This window comes from Rhopalosiphum maidis, chromosome 3, assembly GCF_003676215.2.
Source record: "Rhopalosiphum maidis isolate BTI-1 chromosome 3, ASM367621v3, whole genome shotgun sequence".
Classification (NCBI taxonomy): domain Eukaryota; kingdom Metazoa; phylum Arthropoda; class Insecta; order Hemiptera; family Aphididae; genus Rhopalosiphum; species Rhopalosiphum maidis.
The window spans coordinates 75,325,139-75,344,022 of NC_040879.1; the positions used below are offsets into that span (position 1 = coordinate 75,325,139).

General features: G+C 27.4%; 4 long non-coding RNA genes across 4 annotated transcripts; all 4 read left to right on the forward strand.

Annotated features, from left to right (window-relative positions):
- The first annotated feature begins 9,830 nt into the window (after nt 1-9,830).
- LOC113559239 lies at nt 9,831-10,916 on the forward strand. Its single transcript, XR_003405901.1, has 3 exons — nt 9,831-9,887; nt 10,450-10,582; nt 10,870-10,916. It is a non-coding gene; the product is annotated as an uncharacterized LOC113559239 (long non-coding RNA).
- A 1,320-nt stretch (nt 10,917-12,236) lies between these two features.
- On the forward strand, nt 12,237-13,321 carry LOC113559234. Its single transcript, XR_003405900.1, has 3 exons — nt 12,237-12,293; nt 12,856-12,988; nt 13,275-13,321. It is a non-coding gene; the product is annotated as an uncharacterized LOC113559234 (long non-coding RNA).
- Nucleotides 13,322-14,641: 1,320 nt separating this feature from the next.
- On the forward strand, nt 14,642-15,729 carry LOC113559233. Its single transcript, XR_003405899.1, has 3 exons — nt 14,642-14,698; nt 15,263-15,395; nt 15,683-15,729. It is a non-coding gene; the product is annotated as an uncharacterized LOC113559233 (long non-coding RNA).
- A 1,319-nt stretch (nt 15,730-17,048) lies between these two features.
- LOC113559240 lies at nt 17,049-18,139 on the forward strand. Its single transcript, XR_003405902.1, has 3 exons — nt 17,049-17,105; nt 17,670-17,802; nt 18,090-18,139. It is a non-coding gene; the product is annotated as an uncharacterized LOC113559240 (long non-coding RNA).
- Nucleotides 18,140-18,884: the final 745 nt, after the last annotated feature.

Here is an 18,884-nt window from a genome sequence, read left to right on the forward strand (position 1 = left end):
ATACTGATAATAATATTGGATTTATGCAATGTGTGTGTAATGGTTATTGAATATAATTGATAATAAATTATTAGTTGTGAAACAATTGTTATTTGTTATATATATGAATAAAAGATTAGTAAACACTTTTAGCTTGTAATTTTTATTCTTCTTATTTACCTATGCTATAAAAATCTTTTATTTAGACTATATATAAATGATAATTTTGACAAAAATTACAAATTCACATTTTCAACTGTTTATAGAAGAATTAATTATTAAGTCGATATTAACACCATCAGAGGGCAGGAGGTTCCCCATACCATGGTCGACGGCTGACCTGCCACAGGAAGAATCTAGTTGGTTGTGAGCCGTTCACCGTTCAACTGCTCTCCGGAGTGGGGCGGTATATTTATTAGGCTTTTGACCGAATGTCTTGTACATTTACGAAAGAATATTTATAATATCAACGAATTGTTCATATTTTACGGCCGAAGTTAACACAAGTCAGTGTCCTGATCCTCGACCAATGCATTTAGAAAATGATTTAAATTTATCATTGAAAAATTATCATCAAATTCATATGGAAAAGGGGTATTTTTCAGTTATTGTACAAGTGTATTCTTTTTTAAAAGTACAAAACATTCTGTTAATTTGTACAATCTTTATCGGCTTATCATAATTATTATTTGTTATCATCTGTTTATGCTTAAATTTCGTATCTTTTTACAGTTTTACATTCGTACTTGTGTTAAAGTTTCAACTGTAAATAGTTTTCAATTATTTTGTATTAAAAATGAATGTTGTCTGTTAGTTTTTGTTTTGATTGTTTCAATTTCTAAATTATCCAGTGTTGTCCACGCACTAGTTGTTATAGAATTATTTTCGTTCTCCTTAAGGTGTGTAGTACTGACAATTGGATTAATTAAATGATTCTTTTTTAGCATTATTAACTTTCATGTATTTCATTGATGCTGGTACTTCATAAACACTATAAACATGCTTTTATATAATAATTTTGACTCGTGTTATAAATTCATTTTTTAAACTGCTTATGAAACACTCAATTCTCAATTAATTCTCCACTAATTTTACATATTTAACTGACTACATTTTTTTCAGATTGCAGTACAGCAGTTCACTCAAGGCTTGCTGAAACAGGAATTTGCATATATACCACTTGGAAAAAATCAACATCTTATTTTGAAAATAAACTAGAAGATACTTATAATAACAACAATGGTCTTTTGCAAGGTACGTGTAATAATAACTGTATGTAATTGATAGCAACTTAATATTAGTGAAACAAAAAGTAAGTATCATGAAACCAAGACCAATGAATTAGGTAAATGATTCTATTAAGCATTATTAATTCCATGTATTTCATTGATGCTGACACTTCATAAACACTATAAACACGCTTTTAAATGACAATTTTGACTCGTGTTATAAATTCATTTTTTAAACTGCTTATGAAACACTCAATTCTCAATTAATTCTCCACTAATTTTACATATTTAACTGATTACATTTTTTTCAGATTGCAGTGCAGCAGTTCACCCAAAGCTTGCTGAGACAGGAATTTGCATTCATACCACCTGGGGAAAGTATCAACATCTTATTTTGAAAATAAACTAGAAGATATTGATAATAATATTGGATTTATGCAATGTGTGTGTAATGGTTATTGAATTTAATTGATAGCAAATTAATACTAGTGAAACAAAAAATTAGTATCATGAAACCAAGACCAATGAATTAAGTAAATGATTCTTATTTAGCATTATTAACTTCCATGTATTTTTGTTGATGCTGATAATGCATAAACACTATAAAACATGTTTTTATATGATAATTTTAACGTAAATTACAAATTCAAATTTTTTATAACTTATGAAATACTGAATTCTCAATTCAGTGTCTTGAAACTTTGACCACTAGAAAGAGAATATGTTTCTTAATTAGCATTAATTACTTTCATACATTTCATTTAAGCCAATACTTCATAAACACTATAAAACATGTTTTTATATGGTAGATTTGGCGTATTTTACAAATTCATTTTTTAATTGCTTATAAAATACTCAATTCTCATGTTAGTACATTGAAACCTTGACCACTAGAAAGAGAAATATGTTTCTTATTTAGCATTAATTACTTTCATACATTTCATTAAGCCAATGTTTCATAAACTCTATAAAACTTGTTTTTATATGATAATTTTGGAGTATATTACAAATTCAAATTTTTTATGGCTTATGTAACACTCAATTCTCAATTAATTGACATGAAACCAACACCATTGAATTAAGTAAATGATTCTTATTTAACTTTATTAACTTCCATGTATTTCATTGATGCTGATACTTCATAAACACTATAAACATGCTTTTAAATGATAATTTTGACTCGTGTTTTAAATTCATATTTTAAACTGCTTATGAAACACTCATTTCTCAATTAATTCTCCACCAATATTACAAATTTAACTGACTACATTTTTTCAGATTGCAGTGCAGCAGTTCACCCAAGGCTTGCTGAGACAGAAATTTGCATTCATACCACTTTGGGAAAGTATCAACATCTCATTTTGAAAAAAAACTAGAAGATACTGATAATAATATTGGATTTCTGCAATGTGTGTGTAATGGTTATTGAATATAATTGATAATAAATTAATAGTTGTGAAACAATTGTTATTTGTTATATATATGAATAAAAGATTAGTAAACACTTTTAGCTTGTAATTTTTATTCTTCTTATTTACCTATGCTATAAAAATCTTTTATTTAGACTATACATAAATGATAATTTTGATAAAAATTACAAATTCACATTTTCAACTGTTTATAGAAGAATTAATCATTAAGTCGATATTAACACCAACAGAGGGCGGGAGGTTCCCCATACCTTGGTCGACGGCTGACCTGCCACAGGAAGAATCTAGTTGGTTGTGTGCCGTTCACCGTTCCACTGCTCTCCGGAGTGGGGCGGTATATTTATTAGGCTTTTGACCGAATATCTTGTACATTTACGAAAGAATATTTATAATATCAACGAATTGTTCATATTTTACGCCGAAGTTAACACAAGTCAGTGTCCTGATCCTCGACCAATGCATTAAGAAAATGATTTAAATTTATCATCAAATTCATATGGAAAAGGGGTATTTTTCAGTTATTGTACAAGTGTATTCTTTTTTAAAAGTACAAAACATTCTGTTAATTTGTACAATCTTTTATGGCTTATCATAATTATTATTTGTTATCATCTGTTTATGCTTAAATTTCGTATCTTTTTACAGTTTTACATTCGTACTTGTGTTAAAGTTTCAACTGTAAATAGTTTTCAATTATTTTGTATTAAAAATGAATGTTGTCTGTTAGTTTTTGTTTTGATTGTTTCAATTTCTAAATTATCCAGTGTTGTCCACGCACTAGTTGTTATACAATTATTTTCGTTCTCCTTAAGGTGTGTAGTACTGACAATTGGATTAAGTAAATGATTCTTTTTTAGCATTATTAACTTTCATGTATTTCATTGATGCTGGTACTTCATAAACACTATAAACATGCTTTTATATAATAATTTTGACTCGTGTTATAAATTCATTTTTTAAACTGCTTATGAAACACTCAATTCTCAATTAATTCTCCACTAATTTTACATATTTAACTGACTACATTTTTTTCAGATTGCAGTGCAGCAGTTCACCCAAGGCTTGCTGAGACAGGAATTTGCATTCATACCACCTGGGGAAAGTATCAACATCTTATTTTGAAAATAAACTAGAAGATATTGATAATAATATTGGATTTATGCAATGTGTGTGTAATGGTTATTGAATATAATTGATAGCAAATTAATGCTAGTGAAACAAAAATTAGTATCATGAAACCAAGACCAATGAATTAAGTAAATGATTCTTATTTAGCATTATTAACTTCCGTGTATTTTGTTGATGCTGATACTTCATAAACACTATAAAACATGTTTTTATATGATAATTTTAATGTAAATTACAAATTCAAATTTTTTATAACTTACGAAATACTGAATTCTCAATTCAGTGTCTTGAAACTTTGACCACTAGAAAGAGAATATGTTTCTTAATTAGCATTAATTACTTTCATACATTTCATTTAAGCCAATACTCATAACACTATAAAACATGTTTTTATGGTAAATTTGGAGTATATTCAAATTCAAAATTTTATGGCTTATGAAACACTCAATTCTCAATTAATTGACATGAAACCAACACCATTGAATTAAGTAAATGATTCTTTTTTAGCATTATTAACTTTCATGTATTTCATTGATGCTGGTACTTCATAAACACTATAAACATGCTTTTATATAATAATTTTGACTCGTGTTATAAATTCATTTTTTAAACTGCTTATGAAACACTCAATTCTCAATTAATTCTCCACTAATTTACATATTTAACTGACTACATTTTTTTCAGATTGCAGACAGCAGTTCACCCAAAACTTGCTGAACAGGAATTTGCATATATACCACTTTGGAAAAAATCAACATCTTATTTTGAAAATAAACTAGAAGATACTTATAATAACAACATGGTCTTTTGCAAGGTACGTGTAATAATAACTGTATGTAATTGATAGCAACTTAATATTAGTGAAACAAAAAGTAAGTATCATGAAACCAAACCAATGAATTAGGTAAATGATTCATATTTAAGCATTATTAATTTCCATGTATTTCATTGATGCTGACACTTCATAAACACTATAAACACGCTTTTAAATGACAATTTTGACTCGTGTTATAAATTCATATTTTAAACTGCTTATGAAACACTCAATTCTCAAATAATTCTCCACTAATTTTACATATTTAACTGACTACATTTTTTTCAGATTGCAGTGCAGCAGTTCACCCAAGGCTTGCTGAGATAGGAATTTGCATTCATACCACCTGGGGAAAGTATCAACATCTTATTTTGAAAATAAACTAGAAGATATTGATAATAATATTGGATTTATGCAATGTGTGTGTAATGGTTATTGAATATAATTGATAGCAAATTAATGCTAGTGAAACAAAAAATTAGTATCATGAAACCAAGACCAATGAATTAAGTAAATGATTCTTATTTAGCATTATTAACTTCCGTGTATTTTTGTTGATGCTGATACTTCATAAACACTATAAAACATGTTTTTATATGATAATTTTAATGTAAATTACAAATTCAAATTTTTATATAACTTATGAAATACTGAATTCTCAATTCAGTGTCTTGAAACTTTGACCACTAGAAAGAGAATATGTTTCTTATTAGCATTAATTACTTTCATACATTTCATTTAAGCCAATACTTCATAAACACTATAAACATGTTTTTATATGGTAATTTGGCGTATATTTACAAATTCATTTTTTTATTGCTTATGAACACTCAATTCTCAATTAATTGACATGAAACCAACACCATTGAATTAAGTAAATGATTCTTTTTTAGCATTATTAACTTTCATGTATTTCATTGATGCTGGTACTTCATAAACACTTAAACATGTTTTTTATATAATAATTTTGACTCGTGTTTTAAATTCATTTTTACTGCTTATGAAACACTCAATTCTCAATTAATTCTCCACTAATTTTACATATTTAACTGACTACATTTTTTTCAGATTGCAGTACAGCAGTTCACTCAAAGCTTGCTGAAACAGGAATTTGCATATATACCACTTTGGAAAAAATCAACATCTTATTTTGAAAATAAACTAGAAGATACTTATAATAACACAATGGTCTTTTGCAAGGTACGTGTAATAATAACTGTATGTAATTGATAGCAACTTAATTAGTGAAACAAAAAGTAAGTATCATAAACCAAGACCAATGAATTAGGTAAATGATTCTTATTAGCATTATAATTCCATGTATTTCATTGATGCTGATACTTCATAAACACTATAAACACGCTTTTAAATGACAATTTGACTCGTGTTATAAATTCATATTTTAAACTGCTTATGAAACACTCAATTCTCAAATAATTCTCCACTAATTTTACATATTTAACTGACTACATTTTTTCAGATTGCAGTGCAGCAGTTCACCCAAGGCTTGCTGAGACAGGAATTGCATTCATACCACCTGGGGAAAGTATCAACATCTTATTTTGAAAATAAACTAGAAGATATTGATAATAATATTGGATTTATGCAATGTGTGTGTAATGGTTATTGAATATAATTGATAATAAATTATTAGTTGTGAAACAATTGTTATTTGTTATATATATGAATAAAAGATTAGTAAACACTTTTAGCTTGTAATTTTTATTCTTCTTATTTACCTATGCTATAAAAATCTTTTATTTAGACTATATATAAATGATAATTTTGACAAAAATTACAAATTCACATTTTCAACTGTTTATAGAAGAATTAATCATTAAGTCGATATTAACACCAACAGAGGGCGGGAGGTTCCCCATACCATGGTCGACGGCTGACCTGCCACAGGAAGAATCTAGTTGGTTGTGAGCCGTTCACCGTTCAACTGCTCTCCGGAGTGGGGCGGTATATTTATTAGGCTTTTGACCGAATGTCTTGTACATTTACGAAAGAATATTTATAATATCAACGAATTGTTCATATTTTACGGCCGAAGTTAACACAAGTCAGTGTCCTGATCCTCGACCAATGCATTTAGAAAATGATTTAAATTTATCATTGAAAAATTATCATCAAATTCATATGGAAAAGGGGTATTTTTCAGTTATTGTACAAGTGTATTCTTTTTTAAAAGTACAAAACATTCTGTTAATTTGTACAATCTTTTATGGCTTATCATAATTATTATTTGTTATCATCTGTTTATGCTTAAATTTCGTATCTTTTTACAGTTTTACATTCGTACTTGTGTTAAAGTTTCAACTGTAAATAGTTTTCAATTATTTTGTATTAAAAATGAATGTTGTCTGTTAGTTTTTGTTTTGATTGTTTCAATTTCTAAATTATCCAGTGTTGTCCACGCACTAGTTGTTATACAATTATTTTCGTTCTCCTTAAGGTGTGTAGTACTGACAATTGGATTAAGTAAATGATTCTTTTTTAGCATTATTAACTTTCATGTATTTCATTGATGCTGGTACTTCATAAACACTATAAACATGCTTTTATATAATAATTTTGACTCGTGTTATAAATTCATTTTTTAAACTGCTTATGAAACACTCAATTCTCAATTAATTCTCCACTAATTTTACATATTTAACTGACTACATTTTTTTCAGATTGCAGTGCAGCAGTTCACCCAAGGCTTGCTGAGATAGGAATTTGCATTCATACCACCTGGGGAAAGTATCAACATCTTATTTTGAAAATAAACTAGAAGATATTGATAATAATATTGGATTTATGCAATGTGTGTGTAATGGTTATTGAATATAATTGATAGCAAATTAATGCTAGTGAAACAAAAATTAGTATCATGAAACCAAGACCAATGAATTAAGTAAATGATTCTTATTTAGCATTATTAACTTCCGTGTATTTTTGTTGATGCTGATACTTCATAAACACTATAAAACATGTTTTTATATGATAATTTTAATGTAAATTACAAATTCAAATTTTTATAACTTACGAAATACTGAATTCTCAATTCAGTGTCTTGAAACTTTGACCACTAGAAAGAGAATATGTTTCTTAATTAGCATTAATTACTTTCATACATTTCATTTAAGCCAATACTTCATAAACACTATAAAACATGTTTTTATATGGTAAATTTGGAGTATATTACAAATTCAAATATTTTATGGCTTATGAAACTCAATTCTCAATTAATTGACATGAAACCAACACCATTGAATTAAGTAAATGATTCTTTTTTAGCATTATTAACTTTCATGTATTTCATTGATGCTGGTACTTCATAAACACTATAAACATGCTTTTATATAATAATTTTGACTCGTGTTATAAATTCATTTTTTAAACTGCTTATGAAACACTCAATTCTCAATTAATTCTCCACTAATTTTACATATTTAACTGACTACATTTTTTTCAGATTGCAGTACAGCAGTTCACTCAAAACTTGCTGAAACAGGAATTTGCATATATACCACTTTGGAAAAAATCAACATCTTATTTTGAAAATAAACTAGAAGATACTTATAATAACAACAATGGTCTTTTGCAAGGTACGTGTAATAATAACTGTATGTAATTGATAGCAACTTAATATTAGTGAAACAAAAAGTAAGTATCATGAAACCAAGACCAATGAATTAGGTAAATGATTCTTATTAAGCATTATTAATTCCATGTATTTCATTGATGCTGATACTTCATAAACACTATAAACACGCTTTTAAATGACAATTTTGACTCGTGTTATAAATTCATATTTTAAACTACTTATGAAACACTCAATTCTCAAATAATTCTCCACTAATTTTACATATTTAACTGACTACATTTTTTTCAGATTGCAGTGCAGCAGTTCACCCAAGGCTTGCTGAGACAGGAATTCGCATTCATACCACCTGGGGAAAGTATCAACATCTTATTTTGAAAATAAACTAGAAGATATTGATAATAATATTGGATTTATGCAATGTGTGTGTAATGGTTATTGAATATAATTGATAATAAATTATTAGTTGTGAAACAATTGTTATTTGTTATATATATGAATAAAAGATTAGTAAACACTTTTAGCTTGTAATTTTTATTCTTCTTATTTACCTATGCTATAAAAATCTTTTATTTAGACTATATATAAATGATAATTTTGACAAAAATTACAAATTCACATTTTCAACTGTTTATAGAAGAATTAATCATTAAGTCGATATTAACACCAACAGAGGGCGGGAGGTTCCCCATACCATGGTCGACGGCTGACCTGCCACAGGAAGAATCTAGTTGGTTGTGAGCCGTTCACCGTTCAACTGCTCTCCGGAGTGGGGCGGTATATTTATTAGGCTTTTGACCGAATGTCTTGTACATTTACGAAAGAATATTTATAATATCAACGAATTGTTCATATTTTACGGCCGAAGTTAACACAAGTCAGTGTCCTGATCCTCGACCAATGCATTTAGAAAATGATTTAAATTTATCATTGAAAAATTATCATCAAATTCATATGGAAAAGGGGTATTTTTCAGTTATTGTACAAGTGTATTCTTTTTTAAAAGTACAAAACATTCTGTTAATTTGTACAATCTTTTATGGCTTATCATAATTATTATTTGTTATCATCTGTTTATGCTTAAATTTCGTATCTTTTTACAGTTTTACATTCGTACTTGTGTTAAAGTTTCAACTGTAAATAGTTTTCAATTATTTTGTATTAAAAATGAATGTTGTCTGTTAGTTTTTGTTTTGATTGTTTCAATTTCTAAATTATCCAGTGTTGTCCACGCACTAGTTGTTATACAATTATTTTCGTTCTCCTTAAGGTGTGTAGTACTGACAATTGGATTAAGTAAATGATTCTTTTTTAGCATTATTAACTTTCATGTATTTCATTGATGCTGGTACTTCATAAACACTATAAACATGCTTTTATATAATAATTTTGACTCGTGTTATAAATTCATTTTTTAAACTGCTTATGAAACACTCAATTCTCAATTAATTCTCCACTAATTTTACATATTTAACTGACTACATTTTTTTCAGATTGCAGTGCAGCAGTTCACCCAAGGCTTGCTGAGATAGGAATTTGCATTCATACCACCTGGGGAAAGTATCAACATCTTATTTTGAAAATAAACTAGAAGATATTGATAATAATATTGGATTTATGCAATGTGTGTGTAATGGTTATTGAATATAATTGATAGCAAATTAATGCTAGTGAAACAAAAAATTAGTATCATGAAACCAAGACCAATGAATTAAGTAAATGATTCTTATTTAGCATTATTAACTTCCGTGTATTTTTGTTGATGCTGATACTTCATAAACACTATAAAACATGTTTTTATATGATAATTTTAATGTAAATTACAAATTCAAATTTTTTATAACTTACGAAATACTGAATTCTCAATTCAGTGTCTTGAAACTTTGACCACTAGAAAGAGAATATGTTTCTTAATTAGCATTAATTACTTTCATACATTTCATTTAAGCCAATACTTCATAAACACTATAAAACATGTTTTTATATGGTAAATTTGGAGTATATTACAAATTCAAATATTTTATGGCTTATGAAACTCAATTCTCAATTAATTGACATGAAACCAACACCATTGAATTAAGTAAATGATTCTTTTTTAGCATTATTAACTTTCATGTATTTCATTGATGCTGGTACTTCATAAACACTATAAACATGCTTTTATATAATAATTTTGACTCGTGTTATAAATTCATTTTTTAAACTGCTTATGAAACACTCAATTCTCAATTAATTCTCCACTAATTTTACATATTTAACTGACTACATTTTTTTCAGATTGCAGTACAGCAGTTCACTCAAAACTTGCTGAAACAGGAATTTGCATATATACCACTTTGGAAAAAATCAACATCTTATTTTGAAAATAAACTAGAAGATACTTATAATAACAACAATGGTCTTTTGCAAGGTACGTGTAATAATAACTGTATGTAATTGATAGCAACTTAATATTAGTGAAACAAAAAGTAAGTATCATGAAACCAAGACCAATGAATTAGGTAAATGATTCTTATTAAGCATTATTAATTCCATGTATTTCATTGATGCTGATACTTCATAAACACTATAAACACGCTTTTAAATGACAATTTTGACTCGTGTTATAAATTCATATTTTAAACTACTTATGAAACACTCAATTCTCAAATAATTCTCCACTAATTTTACATATTTAACTGACTACATTTTTTTCAGATTGCAGTGCAGCAGTTCACCCAAGGCTTGCTGAGACAGGAATTCGCATTCATACCACCTGGGGAAAGTATCAACATCTTATTTTGAAAATAAACTAGAAGATATTGATAATAATATTGGATTTATGCAATGTGTGTGTAATGGTTATTGAATATAATTGATAATAAATTATTAGTTGTGAAACAATTGTTATTTGTTATATATATGAATAAAAGATTAGTAAACACTTTTAGCTTGTAATTTTTATTCTTCTTATTTACCTATGCTATAAAAATCTTTTATTTAGACTATATATAAATGATAATTTTGACAAAAATTACAAATTCACATTTTCAACTGTTTATAGAAGAATTAATCATTAAGTCGATATTAACACCAACAGAGGGCGGGAGGTTCCCCATACCATGGTCGACGGCTGACCTGCCACAGGAAGAATCTAGTTGGTTGTGAGCCGTTCACCGTTCAACTGCTCTCCGGAGTGGGGCGGTATATTTATTAGGCTTTTGACCGAATGTCTTGTACATTTACGAAAGAATATTTATAATATCAACGAATTGTTCATATTTTACGGCCGAAGTTAACACAAGTCAGTGTCCTGATCCTCGACCAATGCATTTAGAAAATGATTTAAATTTATCATTGAAAAATTATCATCAAATTCATATGGAAAAGGGGTATTTTTCAGTTATTGTACAAGTGTATTCTTTTTTAAAAGTACAAAACATTCTGTTAATTTGTACAATCTTTTATGGCTTATCATAATTATTATTTGTTATCATCTGTTTATGCTTAAATTTCGTATCTTTTTACAGTTTTACATTCGTACTTGTGTTAAAGTTTCAACTGTAAATAGTTTTCAATTATTTTGTATTAAAAATGAATGTTGTCTGTTAGTTTTTGTTTTGATTGTTTCAATTTCTAAATTATCCAGTGTTGTCCACGCACTAGTTGTTATACAATTATTTTCGTTCTCCTTAAGGTGTGTAGTACTGACAATTGGATTAAGTAAATGATTCTTTTTTAGCATTATTAACTTTCATGTATTTCATTGATGCTGGTACTTCATAAACACTATAAACATGCTTTTATATAATAATTTTGACTCGTGTTATAAATTCATTTTTTAAACTGCTTATGAAACACTCAATTCTCAATTAATTCTCCACTAATTTTACATATTTAACTGACTACATTTTTTTCAGATTGCAGTGCAGCAGTTCACCCAAGGCTTGCTGAGATAGGAATTTGCATTCATACCACCTGGGGAAAGTATCAACATCTTATTTTGAAAATAAACTAGAAGATATTGATAATAATATTGGATTTATGCAATGTGTGTGTAATGGTTATTGAATATAATTGATAGCAAATTAATGCTAGTGAAACAAAAAATTAGTATCATGAAACCAAGACCAATGAATTAAGTAAATGATTCTTATTTAGCATTATTAACTTCCGTGTATTTTTGTTGATGCTGATACTTCATAAACACTATAAAACATGTTTTTATATGATAATTTTAATGTAAATTACAAATTCAAATTTTTTATAACTTACGAAATACTGAATTCTCAATTCAGTGTCTTGAAACTTTGACCACTAGAAAGAGAATATGTTTCTTAATTAGCATTAATTACTTTCATACATTTCATTTAAGCCAATACTTCATAAACACTATAAAACATGTTTTTATATGGTAAATTTGGAGTATATTACAAATTCAAATATTTTATGGCTTATGAAACTCAATTCTCAATTAATTGACATGAAACCAACACCATTGAATTAAGTAAATGATTCTTTTTTAGCATTATTAACTTTCATGTATTTCATTGATGCTGGTACTTCATAAACACTATAAACATGCTTTTATATAATAATTTTGACTCGTGTTATAAATTCATTTTTTAAACTGCTTATGAAACACTCAATTCTCAATTAATTCTCCACTAATTTTACATATTTAACTGACTACATTTTTTTCAGATTGCAGTACAGCAGTTCACTCAAAACTTGCTGAAACAGGAATTTGCATATATACCACTTTGGAAAAAATCAACATCTTATTTTGAAAATAAACTAGAAGATACTTATAATAACAACAATGGTCTTTTGCAAGGTACGTGTAATAATAACTGTATGTAATTGATAGCAACTTAATATTAGTGAAACAAAAAGTAAGTATCATGAAACCAAGACCAATGAATTAGGTAAATGATTCTTATTAAGCATTATTAATTCCATGTATTTCATTGATGCTGATACTTCATAAACACTATAAACACGCTTTTAAATGACAATTTTGACTCGTGTTATAAATTCATATTTTAAACTACTTATGAAACACTCAATTCTCAAATAATTCTCCACTAATTTTACATATTTAACTGACTACATTTTTTCAGATTGCAGTGCAGCAGTTCACCCAAGGCTTGCTGAGACAGGAATTCGCATTCATACCACCTGGGGAAAGTATCAACATCTTATTTTGAAAATAAACTAGAAGATATTGATAATAATATTGGATTTATGCAATGTGTGTGTAATGGTTATTGAATATAATTGATAATAAATTATTAGTTGTGAAACAATTGTTATTTGTTATATATATGAATAAAAGATTAGTAAACACTTTTAGCTTGTAATTTTTATTCTTCTTATTTACCTATGCTATAAAAATCTTTTATTTAGACTATATATAAATGATAATTTTGACAAAAATTACAAATTCACATTTTCAACTGTTTATAGAAGAATTAATCATTAAGTCGATATTAACACCAACAGAGGGCGGGAGGTTCCCCATACCATGGTCGACGGCTGACCTGCCACAGGAAGAATCTAGTTGGTTGTGAGCCGTTCACCGTTCAACTGCTCTCCGGAGTGGGGCGGTATATTTATTAGGCTTTTGACCGAATGTCTTGTACATTTACGAAAGAATATTTATAATATCAACGAATTGTTCATATTTTACGGCCGAAGTTAACACAAGTCAGTGTCCTGATCCTCGACCAATGCATTTAGAAAATGATTTAAATTTATCATTGAAAAATTATCATCAAATTCATATGGAAAAGGGGTATTTTTCAGTTATTGTACAAGTGTATTCTTTTTTAAAAGTACAAAACATTCTGTTAATTTGTACAATCTTTTATGGCTTATCATAATTATTATTTGTTATCATCTGTTTATGCTTAAATTTCGTATCTTTTTACAGTTTTACATTCGTACTTGTGTTAAAGTTTCAACTGTAAATAGTTTTCAATTATTTTGTATTAAAAATGAATGTTGTCTGTTAGTTTTTGTTTTGATTGTTTCAATTTCTAAATTATCCAGTGTTGTCCACGCACTAGTTGTTATACAATTATTTTCGTTCTCCTTAAGGTGTGTAGTACTGACAATTGGATTAAGTAAATGATTCTTTTTTAGCATTATTAACTTTCATGTATTTCATTGATGCTGGTACTTCATAAACACTATAAACATGCTTTTATATAATAATTTTGACTCGTGTTATAAATTCATTTTTTAAACTGCTTATGAAACACTCAATTCTCAATTAATTCTCCACTAATTTTACATATTTAACTGACTACATTTTTTTCAGATTGCAGTGCAGCAGTTCACCCAAGGCTTGCTGAGATAGGAATTTGCATTCATACCACCTGGGGAAAGTATCAACATCTTATTTTGAAAATAAACTAGAAGATATTGATAATAATATTGGATTTATGCAATGTGTGTGTAATGGTTATTGAATATAATTGATAGCAAATTAATGCTAGTGAAACAAAAAATTAGTATCATGAAACCAAGACCAATGAATTAAGTAAATGATTCTTATTTAGCATTATTAACTTCCGTGTATTTTTGTTGATGCTGATACTTCATAAACACTATAAAACATGTTTTTATATGATAATTTTAATGTAAATTACAAATTCAAATTTTTTATAACTTACGAAATACTGAATTCTCAATTCAGTGTCTTGAAACTTTGACCACTAGAAAGAGAATATGTTTCTTAATTAGCATTAATTACTTTCATACATTTCATTTAAGCCAATACTTCATAAACACTATAAAACATGTTTTTATATGGTAAATTTGGAGTATATTACAAATTCAAATATTTTATGGCTTATGAAACACTCAATTCTCAATTAATTGACATGAAACCAACACCATTGAATTAAGTAAATGATTCTTTTTTAGCATTATTAACTTTCATGTATTTCATTGATGCTGGTACTTCATAAACACTATAAACATGCTTTTATATAATAATTTTGACTCGTGTTATAAATTCATTTTTTAAACTGCTTATGAAACACTCAATTCTCAATTAATTCTCCACTAATTTTACATATTTAACTGACTACATTTTTTTCAGATTGCAGTACAGCAGTTCACTCAAAACTTGCTGAAACAGGAATTTGCATATATACCACTTTGGAAAAAATCAACATCTTATTTTGAAAATAAACTAGAAGATACTTATAATAACAACAATGGTCTTTTGCAAGGTACGTGTAATAATAACTGTATGTAATTGATAGCAACTTAATATTAGTGAAACAAAAAGTAAGTATCATGAAACCAAGACCAATGAATTAGGTAAATGATTCTTATTAAGCATTATTAATTCCATGTATTTCATTGATGCTGATACTTCATAAACACTATAAACACGCTTTTAAATGACAATTTTGACTCGTGTTATAAATTCATATTTTAAACTACTTATGAAACACTCAATTCTCAAATAATTCTCCACTAATTTTACATATTTAACTGACTACATTTTTTTCAGATTGCAGTGCAGCAGTTCACCCAAGGCTTGCTGAGACAGGAATTCGCATTCATACCACCTTGGGAAAGTATCAACATCTTATTTTGAAAATAAACTAGAAGATACTGATAATAATATTGGATTTATGCAATGTGTGTGTAATGGTTATTGAATATAATTGATAATAAATTATTAGTTGTGAAACAATTGTTATTTGTTATATATATGAATAAAAGATTAGTAAACACTTTTAGCTTGTAATTTTTATTCTTCTTATTTACCTATGCTATAAAAATCTTTTATTTAGACTATATATAAATGATAATTTTGACAAAAATTACAAATTCACATTTTCAACTGTTTATAGAAGAATTAATCATTAAGTCGATATTAACACCAACAGAGGGCGGGAGGTTCCCCATACCATGGTCGACGGCTGACCTGCCACAGGAAGAATCTAGTTGGTTGTGAGCCGTTCACCGTTCAACTGCTCTCCGGAGTGGGGCGGTATATTTATTAGGCTTTTGACCGAATGTCTTGTACATTTACGAAAGAATATTTATAATATCAACGAATTGTTCATATTTTACGGCCGAAGTTAACACAAGTCAGTGTCCTGATCCTCGACCAATGCATTAGAAAATGATTTAAATTTATCATTGAAAAATTATCATCAAATTCATATGGAAAAGGGGTATTTTTCAGTTATTGTACAAGTGTATTCTTTTTTAAAAGTACAAAACATTCTGTTAATTTGTACAATCTTTTATGGCTTATCATAATTATTATTTGTTATCATCTGTTTATGCTTAAATTTCGTATCTTTTTACAGTTTTACATTCGTACTTGTGTTAAAGTTTCAACTGTAAATAGTTTTCAATTATTTTGTATTAAAAATGAATGTTGTCTGTTAGTTTTTGTTTTGATTGTTTCAATTTCTAAATTATCCAGTGTTGTCCACGCACTAGTTGTTATACAATTATTTTCGTTCTCCTTAAGGTGTGTAGTACTGACAATTGGATTAAGTAAATGATTCTTTTTTAGCATTATTAACTTTCATGTATTTCATTGATGCTGGTACTTCATAAACACTATAAACATGCTTTTATATAATAATTTTGACTCGTGTTATAAATTCATTTTTTAAACTGCTTATGAAACACTCAATTCTCAATTAATTCTCCACTAATTTTACATATTTAACTGACTACATTTTTTTCAGATTGCAGTGCAGCAGTTCACCCAAGGCTTGCTGAGATAGGAATTTGCATTCATACCACCTGGGGAAAGTATCAACATCTTATTTTGAAAATAAACTAGAAGATATTGATAATAATATTGGATTTATGCAATGTGTGTGTAATGGTTATTGAATATAATTGATAGCAAATTAATGCTAGTGAAACAAAAAATTAGTATCATGAAACCAAGACCAATGAATTAAGTAAATGATTCTTATTTAGCATTATTAACTTCCGTGTATTTTTGTTGATGCTGATACTTCATAAACACTATAAAACATGTTTTTATATGATAATTTTAATGTAAATTACAAATTCAAATTTTTTATAACTTACGAAATACTGAATTCTCAATTCAGTGTCTTGAAACTTTGACCACTAGAAAGAGAATATGTTTCTTAATTAGCATTAATTACTTTCATACATTTCATTTAAGCCAATACTTCATAAACACTATAAAACATGTTTTTATATGGTAAATTTGGAGTATATTACAAATTCAAATATTTTATGGCTTATGAAACACTCAATTCTCAATTAATTGACATGAAACCAACACCATTGAATTAAGTAAATGATTCTTTTTTAGCATTATTAACTTTCATGTATTTCATTGATGCTGGTACTTCATAAACACTATAAACATGCTTTTATATAATAATTTTGACTCGTGTTATAAATTCATTTTTTAAACTGCTTATGAAACACTCAATTCTCAATTAATTCTCCACTAATTTTACATATTTAACTGACTACATTTTTTTCAGATTGCAGTACAGCAGTTCACTCAAAACTTGCTGAAACAGGAATTTGCATATATACCACTTTGGAAAAAATCAACATCTTATTTTGAAAATAAACTAGAAGATACTTATAATAACAACAATGGTCTTTTGCAAGGTACGTGTAATAATAACTGTATGTAATTGATAGCAACTTAATATTAGTGAAACAAAAAGTAAGTATCATGAAACCAAGACCAATGAATTAGGTAAATGATTCATATTAAGCATTATTAATTCCATGTATTTCATTGATGCTGACACTTCATAAACACTATAAACACGCTTTTAAATGACAATTTTGACTCGTGTTATAAATTCATATTTTAAACTGCTTATGAAACACTCAATTCTCAAATAATTCTCCACTAATTTTACATATTTAACTGACTACATTTTTTTCAGATTGCAGTGCAGCAGTTCACCCAAGGCTTGCTGAGACAGGAATTTGCATTCATACCACCTGGGGAAAGTATCAACATCTTATTTTGAAAATAAACTAGAAGATATTGATAATAATATTGGATTTATGCAATGTGTGTGTAATGGTTATTGAATATAATTGATAGCAAATTAATACTAGTGAAACAAAAAATTAGTATCATGAAACCAAGACCAATGAATTAAGTAAATGATTCTTATTTAGCATTATTAACTTCCATGTATTTTTGTTGATGCTGATACTTCATAAACACTATAAAACTTGTTTTTATATGATAATTTTAATGTAAATTACAAATTCAAATTTTTTATAACTTATGAAATACTGAATTCTCAATTCAGTGTCTTGAAACTTTGACCACTAGAAAGAGAATATGTTTCTTAATTAGCATTAAGTACTTTCATACATTTCATTTATGCCAATACTTCATAAACACTATAAAACATGTTTTTATATGGTAAATTTGGCGTATTTTACAAATTCATTTTTTTAATTGCTTATAAAATACTCAATTCTCATGTTAGTACATTGAAACCTTGACCACTAGAAAGAGAAATTGGATCTGATTTAGCATTAATTACTTTCATACATTTCATTTAAGCCAAGACTTCATAAACTCTATAAAACTTGTTTTTATATGATAATTTTGGAGTATATTACAAATTCAAATTTTTTATGGCTTATGTAACACTCAATTCTCAATTAATTGACATGAAACCAACACCATTGAATTAAGTAAATGATTCTTATTTAACTTT